Consider the following 21,671-nt stretch of genomic DNA (forward strand, 5'->3'; position numbering starts at 1 on the left):
CTCTCTCTACTACTCTCTCTCTACTACTCACTCTACTACTCACTCTCTACTACTCTCTACTCTCTCTCTACTACTCACTCCCTACTACTCTACTCACTCTCTACTCTTTACTACTCACTCTCTACTACTCTCTACTACTCACTCTCTACTCTCTACTACTCACCCTCTAATACTCACTCTCTACTACTCTCTACTGTATTACTCACTCGCTACAACTCTCTACTACTCACTCTCTACTACTCTCTCTACTACTCACTCTCTACTACTCTCTACTACTCACTCAATACTATTCACTCTACTACTAACTCTACTACTCACTCTCTACTACTCTCTACTACTCTCTACTACTCACTCTCTACTACTCTCAACTCACTCTACTCTCTACTCTACTACTCACTCTACTCTCTACTCTACTACTCACTCTCTACTACTCTCTCTACTATTCAGTCTGTACTACTCTCAACTCTCTCTCTACTACGCACTCTACTCAGTCTCTACTACTCTCTACTACTCTACTCTACTACTCACTCTCTACTACTCACTCTCTACTACTTACTCTCTCTACTACTCTCTCTACTCACTCTCTACTACTCACTCTCTACTGCTCTCTACTGCTCATTATCTACTGCTCATTCTCTACTACTCTCTACTACTCACTCTCTACTACTTTCTCTCTTCTCTCTCTCTACTACTCTCTACTTCTCTATTACTCACTCTCTACTACTCACTCTCTACTCTACACTACTCTCTCTCTACTACTCACTCTCTACTACTCACTCACTACTACTCACTCTCTTCTACTCACTCTCTTCTACTCTCTTCTACTCAATACTCTATTATTCACTTGCTACTACTCTCTACTACTCACTCTCTACTACTCTCTACTGCTCTCTACTACTCACTCTCTACTACTCTCTACTATTCACTCTATACTACCCTCTACTCTCTACTACTCACTCTCTACTATCTCTCTACTACTCTCTCTACTACTCACTCTCTACTACTCACTCTCTTCTACTCACTCTCTACTACTCACTCTCTACTACTCACTCTCTACTACTCTCTACTACTCTCTACTACTCACTCTCTACTACTCACTCTCTTCTACTCACTCTACTACTCTCTCTACTACTCTCTCTACTATTCACTCTCTACTACTCACTCTCTACTACTCACTCTCTACTACTCACTCTCTACTACTCTCAACTCTCTCTCTACTACTCACTCTCTACTCACTCTCTACAACTCACTCTCTACTACTCACTCTCTACTACTCTCAACTCTCTCTACTGCTCACTCTCTACTCACTCTCTACTACTCACTCTCTACTACTCACTCTCTACTACTCACTCTCTACTACTCACTCTCTACTACTCACTCTCTACTACTTACTCTCTACTCTCTCTACTACTCTCTCTACTACTCTCTCTACTACTCTCTCTCTACTCACTCTCTACTACTCACTCTCTACTGCTCACTCTCTACTACTCTCTACTACCCACTCTATACTATTCACTCTATACTACTCTTCTACTCTCTCTACTACTCACTCTCTACTCTACTCTCTACTACTCTCTCTACTGCTCACTCTCTACTACTCACTCTCTACTACTCACTCTCTTCTTCTCACTCTCTTCTACTCACTCTCTACTACTCTCTACTACTCACTCTTCTACTCTCTACTCTACTCACTCTCTACTGCTCACTCTCTACTACTCTCTACTCTCTCTCTACTGCTCACTCTCTACTACTCACTCTCTACTACTCACTCTCTACTACTCACTCTTTACTACTCACTCTCTACTACTCACTCTCTACTACTCTACTCTCTACTCTACTACTCTCTGTCTACTACTCTCTCTCTACTACTCTCTCTACTGCTCACTCTCTACTACTCACTCTCTACTACTCACTCTCTACTACTCACTCTCTACTACTCACTCTCTACTACTCACTCTCTACCACTCACTCTACTTCTCACTCTCTCTCTCTACTCTCTACTACTCACTCTCTACTACTCACTCTCTAATACTCTCTACAACTCTCTACTGTCTACTCACTCTCTACTACTCACTCTCTACTCTCTCTACTACTCTCTCTACTCACTCTCTACTGCTCACTCTCTACTACTCTACTACCCACTCTATACTATTCACTCTATACTACTCTACTACTCTCTCTCTACTACTCACTCTCTACTCTACTCTCTACTACTCTCTGCTACTCACTCTCTTCTACTCACTCTCTTCTACTCACTCTCTACTACTCTCCACTACTCACTCTTCTACTCTCTACTCTACTACTCTCTACTACTCACTCTCTACTGCTCACTCTCTACTACTCTCTACTCTCTCTCTACTGCTCACTCTCTACTACTCACTCTCTACTACTCTCTACTCACTCTCTACTCTTTACTACTCACTCTCTACTACTCACTCTCTACTGCTCACTCTCTACTACTCACTCTCTACTACTCTCTACTCACTCTCTACTCTTTACTACTCACTCTCTACTACTCACTCTCTACTACTCACTCTCTACTGCTCACTCTCTACTACCCACTCTATACTATTCACTCTATACTACTCTACTACTCTCTCTACTCTCTCTCTCTCTACTACTCACTCTCTACTCTACTCTCTACTACTCTCTACTACTCACTCTCTACTACTCACTCTCTTCTACTCACTCTTCTACTCACTCTCTACTACTCACTCTTCTACTCTCTACTCTACTCACTCTCTACTGCTCACTCTCTACTACTCACTCTCTACTACTCTCTACTCAATCTCTACTATTCTCTCTCTACTACTCACTCTCTACTACTCACTCTACTTCTCACTCTCTCTCTACTCTCTACTACTCACTCTCTACTACTCACTCTCTAATACCCTCTACAACTCTCTACTGTCTACTCACTCTCTACTACTCTCTATTACTCTCTACTACTCTCTTTTACTCTTTATTACTCTCTACTACTCTCTCTCTATTACTCTCTACTACTCACTCTCTACTACTCACTCTACTCACTCTCTACTGTCTAATGTCTACTCTACTACTCACTCTATACTACTCTCTCTACTACTCACTCTTCTCTCTACTACTCACTCTCACTCTCTACTCTTCTACCTCCCTACCTCTCGCTACCTCTCTCGCTACCTCTCTCTCTACTTCTCTACCTCTCTATGCTTACACATATGCATATATATATATATATATATATATATATATATATATATATATATATATATATGCATTTATATATATATTTGTATATATATACATACATACATATATATACATCTGCATATCTATATTATCTACTGGCGGTCGCCAGTAGATAGTTATAGTTAGGACCGAGTTCCCATAGGAAATCAGAAAATTCTATTTTGAATAACTTTGGCGCCGGTTGACTTATCTTCGTGAAATTTTCAAAACTAATGGGGCGCTCTCCTCAGCTCCTACCCTGAAAGTCTCGGGGTGATTCGTCAAGCGGGGGCTGAGAAAAAAGGGGGTCCCAAAACGCGTTTTCCCCATGCATTTTCCCATAGGACCTTTAGTCGAAGGTACAGCCCGAACAGCTGAACAGAATTACTTGAAATTTGGCAAAGAGGTAGTCCTCAGGTCAGGCATGTGCCTTTTGCATATATGGTGTAAATCCGTTCAGTAGTTCCTGAGAAAATCAAAAGTAAAATCATATATATATCTGGGCGGAGCCTAACCACTCATCTCATTGTGAGATCTGATTGGCTGTCAGCACTTTCCCAAGAAGTGTTGGCAGCCATCTTGGGACCAATATACATGATGGCACCTCATTAAAAAGCATTGCAGTTAATAGAAGGTTTTAAGACTTTAGTTACATTATAAATCATTTGTTGATGGTACCATACTCATTTTAGGAATTGTGGTATGTTCTAAGGTGATTTTACCATGTGAAAAAGCCTTCTGCTGGGATATCATGAATCATGTTTGAGAGAAAACTATGTTCACATGCTTTTCCCAAAGAGGTTTGGAAGGTGATCTATAAGCTAAACTGCGAGCATATTTTCTGTATATTCACATTATCTTTCTCAGTCATGTGAGAATGAAGTCTGACATTCTCAGTAAAACATGTACATCCAACAAGGGCAGAGACTGTCAGTTGATTCCTTTGTGTTCTACTGCAGCTTCCCAGAGTATTCCAAAGAACAACTAGAGCGCTAACAGTCTTACTTATGACAAAGGTATGGCACACCTGAAGCCATCTTGATTGGAATAAAGTGGTAACATTTAAAACATTTAATTTAAAAAGGAACAAAATGAGAGGGTTCATTTTGCCATAGAATGTATGATTAGTGCTGCAGAAAGAAAAATGAGGGCACATTTTGAGTGACTTCTCAAATCCTCTTCTATTTCATTAAAGAATTCTGACATGCAGACTGAAACATGCACTTTCAATACCAGCAGCAGACTTCCCTGGTGAGCAGTAGCTTTACTACAGTGATCTAATGAGCAACTAGAGTGCTAACATTCTGAATTCATGGCAAATGTGTGACACATCTGAAGGCCTTCTTCATTGAATCAAAGTAAAAACTGACAGTATGCCTACTGAGGAGATTTCATAACAAGGTTCCCAAGATGGCCACCAGAGACAAAAGAGCCCAAATGTAGCACAAATATCACCGAGATGTAGCCCAATGACAGAAATCCCAGAGTGTTTTAAAGAACAACTAGAGCGCTAACAGTCTTACTTATGACAAAGGTATGGCACACCTGAAGCCATCTTGATTGGAATAAAGTGGTAACATTTAAAACATTTAATTTGCAAAGGAACAAAATGAGGGGGTTCATTTTGCCATAGAAATTATCATTAGTGCTGCAGAAAGAAAACTTAGGGCACATTTTGACTTCTCAAATCCTCTTCTATTTCATTAAAAAGTTCTGACATGCAGACTGAAACATGCGCTTTGAATACCAGCAGCAGACTTCCCTGGTGAGCAGTAGCTTTGCTACAGTGATCTAATGAGGAACTAGAGTGCTACCATTCAGAATTTATGGCAAATGTGTCACATCTGATTCCCTTCTTGATGGAACCAAAGTAAACAAGCATTGAAAATGCAATAGGTCTCGCCCTCGTTTAAGTTAAAGCAATTCTGTTTATAATTAGGTGGCTTTTTAGCTTTGCTTTTATTAGTGTTTTTCAAAATTTCATATACATACCATGCATATGTATGCATATATGTATATGTATATGTTTGCATGAATTTATATTTATATAGATTTGCAGATTATGTTTATATATGTATGTGTGTATATATATATATATATATATATATATATATATATATATATATATATATATATATATATATACATACATACATATACATATTATCTACTGGCGGTCGCCAGTAGATAGTTATAGTTAGGACCGTGTTTCCATAGGAAATCCGCAACATTCTATTTGGAATAACTTTGGCGGCGGTTGACGAATCCTCGCAAAATTTTCAAAACTAATGGGGTGCTACGCTCCGCTCCTACCCTGAAAGTCTCGGGGGGATTTGTCAAGCGGGGGCTGAGAAAAAAGGGGGGTCCCAAAACGCGTTTTCCCCATGCATTTTCCCATAGGACGTTTAGTCCGAGCTACAGCCCGAACGGCTGAACAGAATTACTTGAAATTTGGCAGAGAGGTAGTCCTCAGGTCAAGGATGTGCCTTTTGTAGGTCTGGTGTAAATCTGTTCAGTAGGTCCTGAGAAAATAGCATTTAAATCAATATATATATATCTGTAAGCGCGCTCCGTGCGCTTACCGTAAGCTTACCGTACGCGTACGGTGCCGTGCGCGAGCTCAATTCTGATTGGTGGTTACATGACTGTAAACATTCGAATCGGTCGAAATCAGGAAGTGTCGGCCGCCATTTTCTGTCTCTCGCACTGACAAACAAAGGTGGGGAACGTGAAAAGGGGGCAACGAAGAGAGTTGCAGACCCCCTAGTGTTTGTCAGGGAGTCCAAGAAGGACCCAAAAGTACGAAAAATACATTTAATAATTTTAAAAAAAAATCGCGGCGTGCGCGTACGGTAAGCTTACCGTACGCGCACGGGGAAAAAAATAAAAAAAAAAATAAAGAAGTAAAAATCACATTTATTAAATAAATTAAAGGACCCACAAGGGAGAAAAGAAGAAATGTTACTCTGTAAAAAAAGTGGAGGCGCGCACGGCATGGACTGCGCAACGTGGGCGCTCGGTGCGCGAAGTGCACCGAGCACCCACAGCGCGCGCACGGTGCGCGAAGCGAACCGTGCGCGCAGGGTGTGCGCACAGTGAAAAACCAGAAAAAAAAATACAAAATAAATACATAACTTAGCATTTAAAAAACCGTACAAATTCACTGAAAAAACCATAGGTTTCACACACGTTATAGTTAGGAATTATCATTTACAAAACCTTGCAAATTCACTTAAAAAACCATAGGTTTCACACATGTTATAGTTAGCTGTACATTTCACTCGTAAAAAACCAATGAAATTCCACGTTATAGTTAGATCAGGTAACTATAACTTGCGCGACCGCAATCCACAATGTGTAATTTCAGATGTCATCATTGATGTCATCAGTGATGTCACTGACCATGTCATGAGTGATGTAATATGTGACGTCATCAGCAGTTTATTGTGGGCGCGCAAGTTATAGTTACCTGATCTAACTATAACGTGGAATTTCATTGGTTTTTTACAAGTGAAATGTACAGCTAACTATAACATGTGTGAAACCTATGGTTTTTTTAAGTGAATATATATATGCATAGTCTGTCCAGGGTCTCTGCCAGGTGGGGTCCGAGCCGAGGGCAACTACAGGATGTGAGGGGCTCCAGCGGGCATCTTCTGTCTGTACAGTTATCCAATTAGGCCCCTCTTTTACTGCAGAGAACAGATATCATACTGTTTGGCTAACACGCGTCGGAATAGAGGACTAGCTGCCCCCGGACAACACGAATTTCTCCAACCCACGACGGGAGTGACGGAGCACGAGTCGGAAGACCCGAGCGACGCCAGGTGTCTCGCAGGAGTCCCCGGGGTGTGCTGGTGCGTTGTGCTCCCTGCCCTGCTGTTGCCGTCCTGGCCTGTGTGGAGCCCAGCGCGGAGCCGTACTACATTACCCAGCAGCCCTAGCGGCGGACCCGGAAGCCGCCGACCGCCGTTTCGCGCCTGGAGGCTCTTTAAAAACGGACACTGACACCGCATCGCGGGACCGCGCGCGGGCGGCGCCGGGCTAAGCCCGGGCAAAGGGCGGGCCCTCTGTGGCCCTCAGAGGCCAAAAGAGACTGGACTGGGCCAGGTTTCTGTGCATCTTGTCGAATGGTGGTGACCGCGCATTGACTATTGTTGCCATTTGATATATCCATTTGTTTTTTAATCTGATTGTCCTGTTTGTGAGTGCGTAGGCAGACACTAGGGTTTCTGGGCAGAAGCTTAACCTATAAGCGAACGGAATGGTTAAATCAAAAACTGATAAAGCGATGGCGGCTCCAGCTACCCTAGATAATTTCCTGGTCAGGAAAGTAACACAGATTAATAATGATAGACGTGTATCCTTGGGGAAAGGCATCGTGATTGAAGATACATTATTAGAAAATGATTCTCTAAGCCAGCCCCAAGACCCTGAGATCAACCCGAGTGGTGTTATCTCTACGGCCCTCCCAGTTTTCATTCCTGTAGAGGTGGAGGTCCATTCTGCTCCTCGGGTGTCGTCAAGTTCTGATGCTGATGTACTAAATGAGACCCAACCTGAGACTAGGCATACGAGATCATGTAGAACACGGTCTCAAAGGGAGAACGGGAAACATAATAATTGTAAACCAAAAAAGAAGGTCGGCAAGCCAATTACTGGTACTGTTATACCAAACCCTTTTGTATTCGCGGCCACTAATGGTGCTGGTAATGGAGCTAATCTAAACTCGGATATGATTGCCTCACTCTTAAAAAACTTAGAAGCTTCTTTTACTGTCAAAATGGAGGAGCTTATTAAACCATTAACCACTAAGATTGATGATTTAGCTAAGGAAGTGATAAGGCTGGGTGACCTGTTATTGTCTCGGGAGATAGTTCAGCCTAGTGGAATTGATTACTCTGGGGGGAAAAGGAGAGATACTGCTGTTCCTAATGATATACAGAATAAGGGGAGGGGAGAATCTGCTGATACAGTTATCCCAGGACCCGTAACTTTTACCCAGCCGGATATTCCTGTGGAAACTGTTTTGCAGCAACAATTATCCATAACTCCCCACAGCATTAGAGCCTCTAGTGTGGCGAGACACAAAGGTCATCTTAATCTACCACCAGACTGTGCTCCTTTTGTAGTAGTACTGACCAATGTGCCCTCTTGTGGCACCCACCCTGCATCTCCCCATGATGAATCCTTTATCTCTCTGAAAAATAAGACAGTGTCCTGGCTCAACAAAAATTGTGGATTTCCGATTTCCTATTTTGACGAAATATTAACAGTAAGGCGTGTAAATTGGGTAGGGCCGTCCAAAAAGTCTGGTTCAGGGGACTGTATAGTCGTAAATTTTAAACACCCCCAGCATGTAGCAACCGTACTTTTGAGAGCTGCTGCACTGGTTTATAACACAAATAGTATCTGTGTACGCCCCTTGGGTTATTTTTGCAAACCACGACTGCAACAGAATTTAACCAGGCGGGGACGTGAACCTTTACTCCCGTGCAAGAGACCCATCTTCTGCATAATATTACTAATTCCTGTGGTGTAGGTGGACCGATTGGCGTGTCTAATAGGAGTGTTAGTGCTGGACACTATCAATATGGGCCGAATCTTCACACACAGAATAGGTTCGAAGTATTATCTGGTCTTGAACTGTGCGATTGACGGGGGGCACCTGCAGCTCAGGACATCGGGGCTTCAGGTGAACCTACTAATCCAGATAATTTGGTAGGTAAATTGTCAGGATTAATTGCTGTCTCTTGGAACATTGCGGGTCTTGCTGCCAAAATGTCTGATGTAAACTGGGTGATCTATATCAAACAATTCTCGATTATTTGTTTACAAGAAACCTGGGAATTGGGATGTGAACTCTTTTTGGAAGGGTATAGGGCCTTCTTCGTGCCAGCCTTGCCATCTGTGCGGGGTAGGCCCAAGGGGGGCCTTGTAATTTTTGTATCTATATTAATTCCCTGTGAAGTACAAAGAATTGTTGCACAGCATACAGGTGTAATGGGTGTAACCTTAAGTGGAGGTAATGTCCGTGTCGGGCTGGTGAACTTTTACAATGCTGTTCATGATAGTGGTGGCAGGAATCATATTTATTTTTTAAATTCCTTTGTTTCAAATTTTATGGAAAATGTGGGCCATAACCTCCTGATTATGGGGGATTTTAATTTGCATCCTTGTATAGACCCATTGCACAAATGTTTACCAGAAATGGTATGTGATCGGGCAGACTGTCTCCACATGGAGCACACAAAGGAGGGTGAACTGTGTAATGACTTTCTGAATGACCATGACCTCTGTTTGGCCATGTCTTTAAAAGACCCGCTATTTCGCTTTGATACCCCTACTTTTAAAGGGCATGGAAGGGGTACCTTTATAGACCATATATTGGTCTCTCAGACGATGCAAACTTTTGTGGATTCTTTTACCATCGACTTTAGTGAATTCAGTGACCATAATCCTCTTATAATTGGTCTAAACTGCCCATGGTTCAAAAAAGGTATTACGAGTATCAGGCAAGGTAGTTTGGTTACAACTGATGGTAAGAGGCGCTTAAAATGGTCTATGGTCTCTGAGGATGTCCTCTATAAGAATATCACTGCAGGTTGTGCCGAGGACATCAAAGTTTGTATGAATGGGGGAGGTGAACCCAAGGTGGTTCTAGAAGCGTACCAAAACATTACGGAAAGGGTATCAGCATTTCTATCGGTCCCATATAAACCCCGACTTAACTTAGGCCCGAGATGGTTCAGTCATGACTGTACTCTAGCTGCCCGTAATTTGAGGGTAGCCTTGGCAGCAACCCCGAGGAACAGGGAGGCCGTAAAACTCTGTAGAAAGGAATATAAGGCTACTATTGCTGCCCGTAAAGAGTTTTTGAGGAAAGAGGCCTGGGAGGAACTGCTTGATCCCGCTACTTTGAATAACAGCACTAAATTTTGGGGTCTGGTAAAGAAACCTTTTTTTGACTGGGGACTCGGGAGATGGACTGGTTTGTTGTATAACAAAGGAGGAATGGGAGAGTCATTTTAAAAGTTTATATTATTCAGAGGCAGATGCAACTATGGTTGCTGTCCCCTCTGATAGGGAAAGTACTGCCATCATTTTTTATATAAATGAGGTTCTGGTTGCTATAAAGGGTCTTACTGCTAACAAAGCCCCTGGCCCTGATGGAATACCACCTGATCTTTATAAATCTGATCCGGACTTTTGGGCTCCCATTCTGACTGCTGTTTTTAATGCAGCAGCCACATTGGGTTGCCCGGAGACTTGGGGTCTCTCAACAATAGTTCCGGTCTTTAAGAAAGGAGACAGGGGTAGTGCTTTGTGTTATCGCCCAATCTCGTTAATTGATTCAATGGTGAAGATAATGGGGAGAGTTATACTCCAACGCCTAACAAGCTGGACGAACGAAAACAATATTTTGTCGACCTCTCAATATGGTTTTTGTGAAGGGCGTTCAACTATAACTCAATGTCTTAATTTGTTTCTTATATTGAATAAATATACTGTTGTGTATAAAGGAACAATTCACCTTGCCTTCATGGATCTGTCCTCTGCCTTCGACTGTGTCAACAGGGGGAGGCTGTGGCAGACCATGAAGGATAAGGGTATTGATAAGGGGATTGTGGAGTTCCTTGCGGACCTGCACAACGACACAAGAGCTAACGTGAGGTTTTCATCGACCGGGGAAACTACAGGAAGTTTTAGTATCAATAAAGGAGTACGTCAGGGGTGTATTTTGGCCCCTTTTCTTTTTAACTTTTATATAAATGACCTTGAGGCTGTCTTACAAGAGGTAAAATCAGACTGCCCTAGAGTTGGTCTGAGGGGTATCCCTCTACTTTTATATGCTGACGATGCGGTCTTAATTTCCAGAACAGAAGTTGGTCTCCAGGCACTATTGAATGTTTTTAATAATTTCATGTGTGATAGGGACCTTAAGGTCAACAACTCAAAATCCTATATTATGCATGTTGGCCGACAACCGAAGAAGAAGTTCAAATTTAAATTGAATGATGTCTCGATCCCTACCACTCAAACATTCACCTATTTAGGTATCTTATTTGATACCAAACTTAATTGGGCTCCTCACTTGGCCAAGAAAAAGGGGGAAATGACTAGAGTCAATGCTTCCATCTTCAATACTGCGTCTAAACTGGGGAATAAACCAAATGTGGCTATGATGAAATTATACAACTCTAAATCCATAGCCACTGCTGTGTACGGTAGTGAGATATGGGGCTACATAAATGGCGAACAATTACAAATAGTTGAAAATAAATTTCTAAAACGCCTGTTATGTGTCCCATGTAGTACCTCGAACTTAATTGCACATGAAGAACTTGGCTGCCAGTATTTATCCGACATTGTCAGTTTAAAACCTCTGTTATGCTGGGTAAAACTATGGTTAAGTGATGAAATCCCTTTAACACATTTGATAGTGGAAGACCTTATATCACTTGATCATGCCATGTGTGTACCTTGGCTTAAATACCTGAAGTCCCAATTTTTGAAACTTGGTTGCCTGAACTTGTTTGATAAACCGAGGGATATAGTTAAGGGTGATGTAGCAGCAATTAAAAAAGTTTTCTCTATGAAATGTATTGCCCTAAGAGATGATGTTGAGCTCTTAAAACCTAATGTTAGAAAGTATATTATGCTGAGTACTTGCAATTCTATGGAAAAGTATCTAACATGCCCCTTCACCTCACATGAGAAATTTTTGCTGACCCGATTCAGGTTTAACATTTTCCATCTTCTCTTATTTAGACCCACGGCAGATATTTTTAAGAAACCTGTAGCTCCCTGTGGCTGCGACGGGAAGTCTCCACAGGATATGCTACATTTTATGTTTTTATGTACATTTTATGAATATCCCCGTAGGAGATACCTTGTTACCCTTTTAAAGAAATTAAATTTTAAACAAATTAGACCTGCCTTTATGTACTTACAGCTGCTGCACCCGGATACTGTCCTCCAGGTGTTAGAATTTTTAAAATTGACACTAAGATTTAGAAAAAGTTTAGATGAGTAAATGTAACTTCCTCTGAACTATTAGTCGCCCATTGCACTTATGCACTTTTTTTCCTGTACTGTTTTGCCTTTGCACTCTTTTATGGAATTTATGTATTGTATGTCTGTGTGATCGATTTTGTCATTATTGTGATGTTTTTTAATATGAACTGTTTATTGATGTGTACTTTTATGGATTGACAAATATCCGAAATAAAGTCATTATCTATCTATCTATATGCATAGATATATGTGCATATGTGTGCATGTACAGAGAGGTAGAGAGGTAGAGGTGTAGAGGTAGAGAGGTAGAGAGTGAGTAGTAGAGAGTAGTAGAGCGTGAGTAGTAGAGAGTGAGTATTAGAGAGTACTAGAGAGTAGAAGAGAGCGAGTAGCAGAGAGCAAGTAGTAGAGAGTGTGTAGTAGAGAGTGAGTAGTAGAGAGAGTAGTAGAGAGTGAGAAGTAGAGAGAGTAGTAGAGTAGTAGAGAGTGAGTAGTAGAGTGAGTAGTAGAGAGTAGTTGAGAGTGAGTAGTAGAGAGTAGTTGAGAGCGAGTAATAGAGAATCAGTAGTGGAGAGTGAGCAGTAGAGAGTAGTAGAGAGTGAGTAGTAGAGAGTTAGTAGTAGAGAGTGAGTAGTAGAGAGTAGTACAGAGTGCGTAGTATAGAGTAGTATAGAGTAGTAGAGAGTAGTAGAGAGTGAGTAGTAGAGAGTGAGTAGTAGAGAGTGAGTAGTAGAGAGTGAGTAGTAGAGAGTGAGTAGTAGAGAGTGAGTGGTAGAGAGTAGGAGAGAGTAACAGACTGAGTAGTAGAGAATAGTAGAGAGTGAGTTGTAGAGCGAGTAGTAGAGAGTAGTAGAGTAGTAGAGAGTGAGTAGTAGAGAGTAGAGAGTGAGTAGCAGAGAGAGTAGTAGAGAGTGAGTAGTAGAGAGCGAGTAGTAGAGAGCGAATAGTAGAGAGTGAATAGTAGAGAGTGAATAGTAGAGAGAGAGTAGTAGAGAGTGAGTGCTAGAGAGCAGCAGAGAGTAGTAGAGTGAGTAGTAGAGAGTAGTAGAGAGTGAGTAGTAGAGAGTGAATAGTAGAGAGTAGTAGAGAGAGAGAGTAGTAGAGTGTGTAGTAGAGAGTGAGTAGTAGAGAGTAGTAGCGAGTGAGTAGTAGAGAGTGAGTAGTAGAGCAGTAGAGAGTGAGTGGTAGAGAGTGAGTAGTAGAGTAGTAGAGAGTGAGTGGTAGAGAGTAGTAGAAAGTAGTAGTGAGTAGTAGTGAGTGAATAGTAGACAGTAGTAGAGAGTAGTAGCGAGTATTTGAGAGTGAGTAGTAGAGAATGAGTAGTAGAGAATGAGTAGTAGAGAGAGAGTAGTAGAGAGTAGTAGAGAGTCAGTAGTAGAGAATAGTCAGTCAGTGTCAGTCCATGTCAGTCAGTGAGTGTCAGTCAGTCAGTCAGTGTCAGTCAGTCAGTTTCAGTCAGTGTCAGTCAATCAGTGTCAGTCAGTCAGTGTCAGTCAGTCAGTTTCAGCTAGAGCAGCTCTGCTGATCTGGTTCTCTGGCTCTAAAGCAGCTCTGCTGACCTGGTTCTCTCTCTCTAAAGCAGCTCTGCTGACCTGGTTTCTCTGGCTCTACAGCAGGTCTGCTGACCTGGTTCTCTGGCTCTAGAGCAGCTCTGCTGACCTAGTTCTTATGCTACAGAGCAGCTCTGCTGATCTAGTTCTCTGGCTCTACAACAGCTCTGCAGACCTGGTTCTCTGGCTCTAAATCAGCTCAGTTGACCCAGTTCTATGGCTCTAAAGCAGTTCTGCTGACATGGTTCTCTGGCTCTATAGAAGCTCTGCTGACCTAGTTCTCTCCCTCTAAAGCAGCTCTACTGACCTGGTTTCTCTGGCTCTGCAGCAGCTCTGCTGACCTGGTTCTCTGGCTCTAGAGCAGCTCTGTTGACCTGGTTCTTAGGCTCTAGAGCAGCTCTACTGACCTGGTTCTCTGGCTCTAAAGCAGCTCTGCTGACCTTGTTCTATGGCTCTAAAGCAGCTCTGCTGATTTGGTTCTCTGGCTCTAGAGTAGCTCTGCTGACTTGGTTCTCTGGCTCTAAAGCAGCTCTGCTAACCTGGTTCTCTGGCTCTAAAGCAGCTCTGCTGGCCTGGTTCTCTGGCTCTAAAGCAGCTCTGCTGACCTGGTTCTCTCCCTCTAAAGCAGCTCTGCTGACCTGGTTTCTCTGGCCCTACAGCAGCTCTGCTGACCTGGTTCTCTGACTGTAGAGCAGCTCTGCTGACCTAGTTCTTAGGCTCTAGAGCAGCTCTGCTGACCTGGTTCTCTGGCTCTACAGCAGCTCTGCTGACCTGGTTTTCTGCACTCACGACGCACGCACCCGACTTCGCAAAAATATATTTAAAAATAATATAAGTTTCTTATAAGTACAAATATATTATTTTGATGAATATCTTACATAATCTCTTGCCTTAATATGTATATTAAAGACACATACATATCATTTTGGAACATACATTTTTTTTGCGGGAGTCGTGCACCCAGCGCGCCCCAGCACGTATATGATGTCACGCGGGACCCGCAAGCGCGCAAACATCTCGTACCGTAATGCGCATGTGTCGCGAATGTGCGGGAGCAGGAGTCGCAGACTGGTTGCATACCAATCGCGCATATCACGTGATATTAAATGTATATGATGTACGCGGATCCTTCATGACTTTTCTAAAATGGCGGCTAGAATGCGCGCACCCACCGTGATGTGTACACTTTGAGTGCGCGACTGCGAAAAAAGTTGGAATTTTTTTAAAAAGAAAATGATATAAATATATTAAAATAAAAAATGAAAACAAGAAAATTAATCAATATTTCATTTTTAATTAAAAAATGTTTCATTGCAATTTTCAGAAAAATATGTTATTTAATGAATAAAATATTTATAAATAAACAGTTAAACTGTAGAAAATCAGTACAAAAAAATAGCTATAACTACTATCACACTTAAAAGTTAGCATTTAAAAAACCTTTGAAATTCACTGAAAAAAAACATAGGTTTCAGAGACTTTATAGTTAGAAATTAGCATTTAATTCACAGAAAAAACCATAGGTTTCAGGGGTGTTATAGTTAGCTGCCCATTTCACTCGTACAAAACCATAGAAATTCCTCCGTTATAGTTAGTTCTGCTAACTATAACTCACGCGCCCGCAATGCACTGCTGATGATGTCACATATTGCATCATTCATGACGTGGTCAGTGACATCACTGATGACATCACTGATGACATCACTGATGACATCATCCACTTGACAATCCGATACACCACATCATACACTAGTATAACCTTTCATCACTCACTGTAAAATACAGAGTACCATATTTGAAACCATTGACACACCAATACCAGTTACTACATACCCACTCACTGATTCCTAAGTCTACACACACATTCAACAACAGAATCATCTATACATGCAGTCATTAATTAATAGAACACTATCAAATGCACTCATACACATATATAGACATTGACACATCAGCAGTCATCTTAGTCGGTTATGCAGTCATCCTACTCACTCATGAAAAAATGTATCGCACTTAAATTTGCTCACTTACACAATTATCCAACGACGCCTCATTTATTCAAACACTTAGTAACTCATTGTTAATATGTTAAAAAAGCACCATTACAATTATACACTCATTCATATATTTACTCTCACAATCACTGACTCTTACACAAACTTATTTATATACACCAACTCTCACATACAATGCCTTTTATTTTTTTACTTTGTTGAAGATGTACAACTAAAACATATATTCGCTCACCAACACACAAATAAAGACACTCAGTCACCCAAACAACTGTTTCCACATGCACTCTTAAACCCATACACCTAGTCAATCAACCATTCACACATCTATGCATAGAGTTACAGACCCCATCCAACCACACACAAACTCAGTGTCCCATACAAATACTCACCCAACTAATCAATAACTAATATACACACTCATGTAGTTAGTGACCAACTGAGGCAGCATGTTATACAACAACAGAGACAGTGCTGCACACATTCACATAGTTTAGTTACTAATCCATGTATTAAGTGAGACACTTTTAATTACTCACTTAAAAAGACAGTCAGACAGCTACTAAATCCTCCATCCAGACAGTTATATATCCACTCAATCTTCAATACAGATTGGTATATATATAATACATATTTAAATTTCAAACTAAACCACATTCAGTGGATGATGTCATCAGTGATGTCATTTGAGATGTCATCAGTGATGTCACTGACCATGTCATGAATGATGCAATATGTGACATCATCAGCAGTGCATTGCGGGCGCGTGAGTTATAGTTAGCAGAACTAACTATAACGGAGGAATTTCTATGGTTTTGTACGAGCGAAATGGGCAGCTAACTATAACACCCCTGAAACCTATGGTTTTTTCTGTGAATTTCTATGGTTTTTTAAATGCTAATTTCTTACTAGAACGTCTCTTAAACCTATGTTTTTTTTCAGTGAATAAATACAAATATAAATGCATGCATACATATATATGCATGTTATATACATCAAAGTTTGAAAAACACTAATAAAAGCAAAGCTAAAAAGCCACCTAATTACAAACCGAATTGCTTTAACTTAAACGAGGGCGAGACCTATTGCATTTTCAATGCTTGTTAGTTTCATGTTCCTGCCCCCCTCCCATTGTCTGCATTCCCTTTGTTCCCTACCCCCTCCCGTTGTCCGTGTTCTCCATCCTCCAGCCCCCCTGTTGTCCCCATTCCCTTTGTTCCCGCCCCCTCCTGCTGTCCGGTGTCTCACACCTATTGGTTCTTACACCGTACCTGTCCAAGTCCATCCGGCAGCCGGGTCCAGATTTGATAAATGGCGTCTGTCCCCTCAAATCTCACTGTTGAGCCGAAGGACTATAAGCCCCAGCGCTCCATGCTCCCTCTCCACCCCCTGCTCTGGACTCAGTCAGGCTCAGACTCTGAAAGAGAAGGTGCTGCGGGCCGAGTCACCTTGAGAGCTGGTATCAGAGTACTACATGTGCGAGGAGCCTCTCCTCCCACCCAGGCGAAGATGACGGGGCGGGCGGACCTGCATCCGTTGCTCCCGCATTCCTCTCTTTACTCCCGGGGGAGGTGAGGCAGGAAAGTCCCAGACTTGGGCCTAGAGGCTCAGCACGCTCTTGACGAGGCACTTAGGGGATGGGCCAACGCTGTGTCAACTCCATAACATATAAACGGAGAGACACCCAACTGGACTGTGTAAAGCAGACATACGTAGCACATTTGCTGTGGTTCTTAGCATCATTGTGTTTCTGTCCTAGGCGCGAAGGCACAGTTGGAACCATAAACGTGAGGCTCAAATCACAGTTGTGTGACAGTGGGCTTACGATTCTGAAAAACTATACGCATGTTTGAGAGGGCCTGTCAAAACTCTGTGCGGAGGAGCCGCCGCTGAAACCCTGGTCCCAATCAGATGCATGCCAACCACAAACATTTGTGTCTCACTGCCTCAGCCATACATTTTCCCTATAAATGTTTTCGGCTGGTGTTATGAGTGAGAATGAGTGAGCAATTACATTTTAAAGTGCACACAACTCTTCACACTTTTTGTAAACATTACGTACAAGAGCAGAATTACTAGGCCTCATTGTAGGGGGATATAGCATTTATAAACTAAAATGTATATTTTCGGCCTGAAAATGCCAGTGCATTTGTTTGTGCAATCCACATATCTTCAAGTAGCACATGCATTTTTCCGCATGTCCTTAGTTTATAAAGATGTGTGATGTTGTGTCTAGCTAGACACGTTCTAGTGTTCTGCCCGTAAGTGTAATACACCTTACACCCACCCACCAAAGGCGTCACCAGTCAGGTGACCCTGTCAATAAAAGAGGCCAGGTGCACGTGCCTGGGGCAGTTCTTAGTACCTCACTCTCCGTGTCTGTGTCGTCCTTTCTGCACTATGGGGGCTTAGGGCCCAGAACGTAACAATGGCGACGAGGGTGGGATGTGTTCGTGTGTGCAGCTGCTGTTTGAGAAAGTGGTGTGAAAGGGGATGTGTGCGGCCCATGTTAAGGGCAGTCCCCGTGCTGAGGGCGAAGTTATCGTCGGAAGACCCACGGGGCATGTGGGAAGCCCCGGGGTGAAGAAGATAAGTGGGAGCCCACCCTGCATTGAAGAGTCTACTGCGGTGCCACCCGCCACAAGGTAAGCCCGCAAGGCCAGATTACTGCGACACCCGCCGCCGCAGAGTGCCAGAAGACTGAGTGACGCCCGACCAGTAGTGGGCAGCAGGCGAGACACTGTGCGGCGAGTAAAGAGAGCCGGGGCATGCCTCCACCACTGGCCTACAAGAGTGACCCGATCAGCAAGAGGTCCGCGGGTAGAGCAAGAACAATGCAGCGCGTGGCAGAGCAATGCGGCCAATAAAATCAAGGGAGAATTGAAGGTGACTGTCTGCAGCACGTACCCCCGAGTAATCAACTGCAGAGACATCGGAAGGGGAAAGAAGCGTCACGTAATTCACCGAAGCTGCACCTAGCCTGACTGCTTGGCCCCATCAAAGAAACAAGACTCACTGCAGTGAAGGAGGTCCTGCCGAGGCTGGCAGCCAGTGCGTTTCTCAGATGTCCGTCTGAGAAGGTGCCCGTCATGTAGCTGGAAATCCCTGACTCCACGAGGCTGGCGATCAAAGCACCGGAGGAGCTGTGCGAAGCCAGCAGCCTGAGAAACTGATTGGGGTTCTTAAAGCGGCGATGCCCAAGTATTGAAGTTTAAAGCGGCAATGCCACCTGCTGGTTATTGACGGGACCGCATCTTAAAAAAAAAAGGTGACCAAAGTCGGCAGTGTGGGGAAGCTGCTGAGGAGACAAGTTTTTCAATGGTAGCTCAAACAGTGTGTGAGAAGTTGGCCTGGTATATGATGTTCACTAATTAAAGTGACCACCTTGTGCCATGCCAAGCAACCCTTATGGTGTGGTTGTAAGTCAACCTTTTCGGACTAGCTGCCCTAGTGGTAGCGTAGGCTAAGCAGTCTTTGAGGCTAAACTCGTTAAAGCGTGTTAAGCAGGCTGTTTTACCAAATGTAACCCCCCTTTATACCAATGAAAGGACACCACACAGATATATATTCAAAATATATATGCATTTATTACTCAAAGTAACCCCTAGTCTCTTTATGAGCACAGGAGCACAAATCGTCAAACAAGACAACGTTATAATATACAGAAGTTGCACTTTATATGGATGGGCTCAGCAGAGGTAGGGTTCTTGGGCTGTTTAAGGCCTCTAAGAGTTGCCAAATGCCTGAGCTCATTCTGGTTAAGGGTAGCAAAGATGGATGGTGCCCTCTGGGGGTCACTCTCAACAGAGATAGGTACATTGGCCCCTCTGCCCCAGCCATTGCTCTTAAGTGTGGGTGGATGTGTTGCAATCTACCTACACTTGGGTTTACCTACTAAATCTATCTAGTAGTTGTAGTCAGGGTGTGCTACTCCCTTTGCTCTACAACAACTAAGTTCAGTAGAACTTATGTATATCTAATCTTGTTTTATATGTACCTACAGGTACCTATGTGATCTTTCAATTGGTAACCAAGAGATTACAATGGTAAAACACAGCAAGCTCAAATCCAACCGCTGCTCACCAATGTGAGAAGTTGGCCTGGTATATGATGCTCACTAGTTAAAGTGATCTCCTTGTACCATGCCAAGCAACCCTTATGGTGTGGTTGTAAGTCAACCTTTTCGGACTAGCTGCCCTAGTGGTAGCGTAGGCTAAGCAGTCTTTGAGGCTAAACTCGTGAAGCGTGTTAAGCCAGCTGTTTTACCAAATGCAACCCCCTTTTATACCAATGAAAGGACACCACACAGATATATATTCAAAATATATATGTATTTATTTCTCAAAGTAACCCCTAGTCTCTTTATGAGCACAGGAGCACAAATCGTCAAACAAGATTACAGTAGAATACACAGAAGTTGCACTTTATATGGATAGGCCCTGGTGGCCGCTCAAACCATATACTAAAATAGTGGTATAAGTACCACGAACAGGAAAGGAAAAAGGCCTAGGGCCTCTAGAATCGCTGGGCCTACAAGGAGCTAACTTCAGTTAGTGACCAGGAGGTCCACGGGTCGCGTGTGCAGTGAGGAAAGTTACACGCGGGCTCCCATAGGTTTTCAATGGGTGCGTAAAAGTTTAAAAGTTACTGCAGAAAGGGTCTTCTGGATGGACTACGATCTTGAGATTCAAAACACAGACACTAGAGATGTTTCTCTACACTTGGGCACCGGAGTGCCAACTTTACCTCACCCACAGGAAGCGGGTGCATAGGTCTCGAAGTGCGTCGGGTTTCTTCTATCGATTCAATGGAGCCTGATGACAAAGATGCTGCAGGCGGTCGGTCCAGAAGAGATGCGGTGGATCCAAGAGTGGATCGGAGTTGTAGAAGACCTGAAAGCAGAGGGGACAGTGTTCACAGTCACTAGCCAGTGACCGGCGTGGCACCAGGTAGGTACCAGGCGATGTCGGGTGCAAACAGGTGGTTAGGTGTAGCTTGTCTCCACAGCCACGTGGTCCCTGAAGGTCGACGACGTCCAGGAGTCGAGTCAAGAGCTGTCCCACGCAGGCTCTCGCTGTCGGCGGTGTCGGCGACTCGAAGGAAGCAAACAAGCCTTGGCAAAGGCAGGCAAAGGCAGGAGTCGTGGAAAGAGAGGAAAGCTAATTGTTCTGACCAGCAAGGTCAGAGGGGCTGCTCTTTTGGAGAGCAGCTAGGGCCAGTCTGGAGCAACCAGACCAGCAGCATCGTTGATTTCAAAATAGGTCGCCAAAATGGCCACTAGCCAACGGGCCAGGGACCGGGCAGGCGCGTCGAGATGCAAAGTGCAGAGGGGCCCCACGCAGATCGTGGAGATGCTGGAGGGCTCACCTTTGGTGCAGATGCTACTCGGTGGTTGGGCTTCTCAGGACCCAAAGCACAACTTGGAGGGAGCCTCTGTCGTTGCGCTTGCAGCTTGTCGTTGGTCTTCCAAGATGGCTGGCTCCACGTGTCTCGGTGCCTCCGCGGGTTCCTTCTTTGCAGGGACTGTGGATCGGGCGGTGAGAGGTCTGGAGGTCCAGGTCTTGTCGGGCTCTGGGCTCGGGCTCCGGCAGGAGGCGGCGGCAAAGCAGACGTTGAATAGCTGGTTGGTGCTTGCGTTAGCAAGATGGTCACTCCCTGACCATAGGGGAGATTTCCTTCTGTCCTCTGTGCAGCAGAGCGTCGAAGTTCCTGTCTTCTTCTTGTGGTTAAGTTGATTCCAGGATGTCTGAAGTCATAGGACACAGCTCCTACCTTTAAGCGGATTCTAGGGGCCGGACTACCTGCTAGGTCCCTCCCTAAGGGTGGGACCAGGAAGGGGGGTGGTTACACCCCCAATCCTTTGTCCAGCTCGCCCCAGGTCCAG

At 43.5% G+C, this 21,671-nt stretch overlaps 1 protein-coding gene across 2 annotated transcripts in view; it reads right to left on the minus strand.

Annotated features, from left to right (window-relative positions):
- Positions 1–18,958, minus strand: part of LOC146871331 (uncharacterized) — a 733,473-nt gene extending 714,515 nt beyond the window's left edge. Inside the window, exon 1 of one of the 2 annotated variants that reach the window (XR_014980983.1) lies at positions 18,804–18,958. The gene's annotated coding sequence lies outside the window, so the exon portion shown is untranslated. The remainder of the gene's footprint in view (positions 1–18,803) is intronic. The other variant, XR_014980986.1, reaches the window with a different exon arrangement.
- Between the last annotated feature and the right edge of the window lie 2,713 nt (positions 18,959–21,671).

Source organism: Triturus cristatus, chromosome 1_1 (genome assembly GCF_964204655.1).
Source record: "Triturus cristatus chromosome 1_1, aTriCri1.1, whole genome shotgun sequence".
NCBI lineage: Eukaryota > Metazoa > Chordata > Amphibia > Caudata > Salamandridae > Triturus > Triturus cristatus.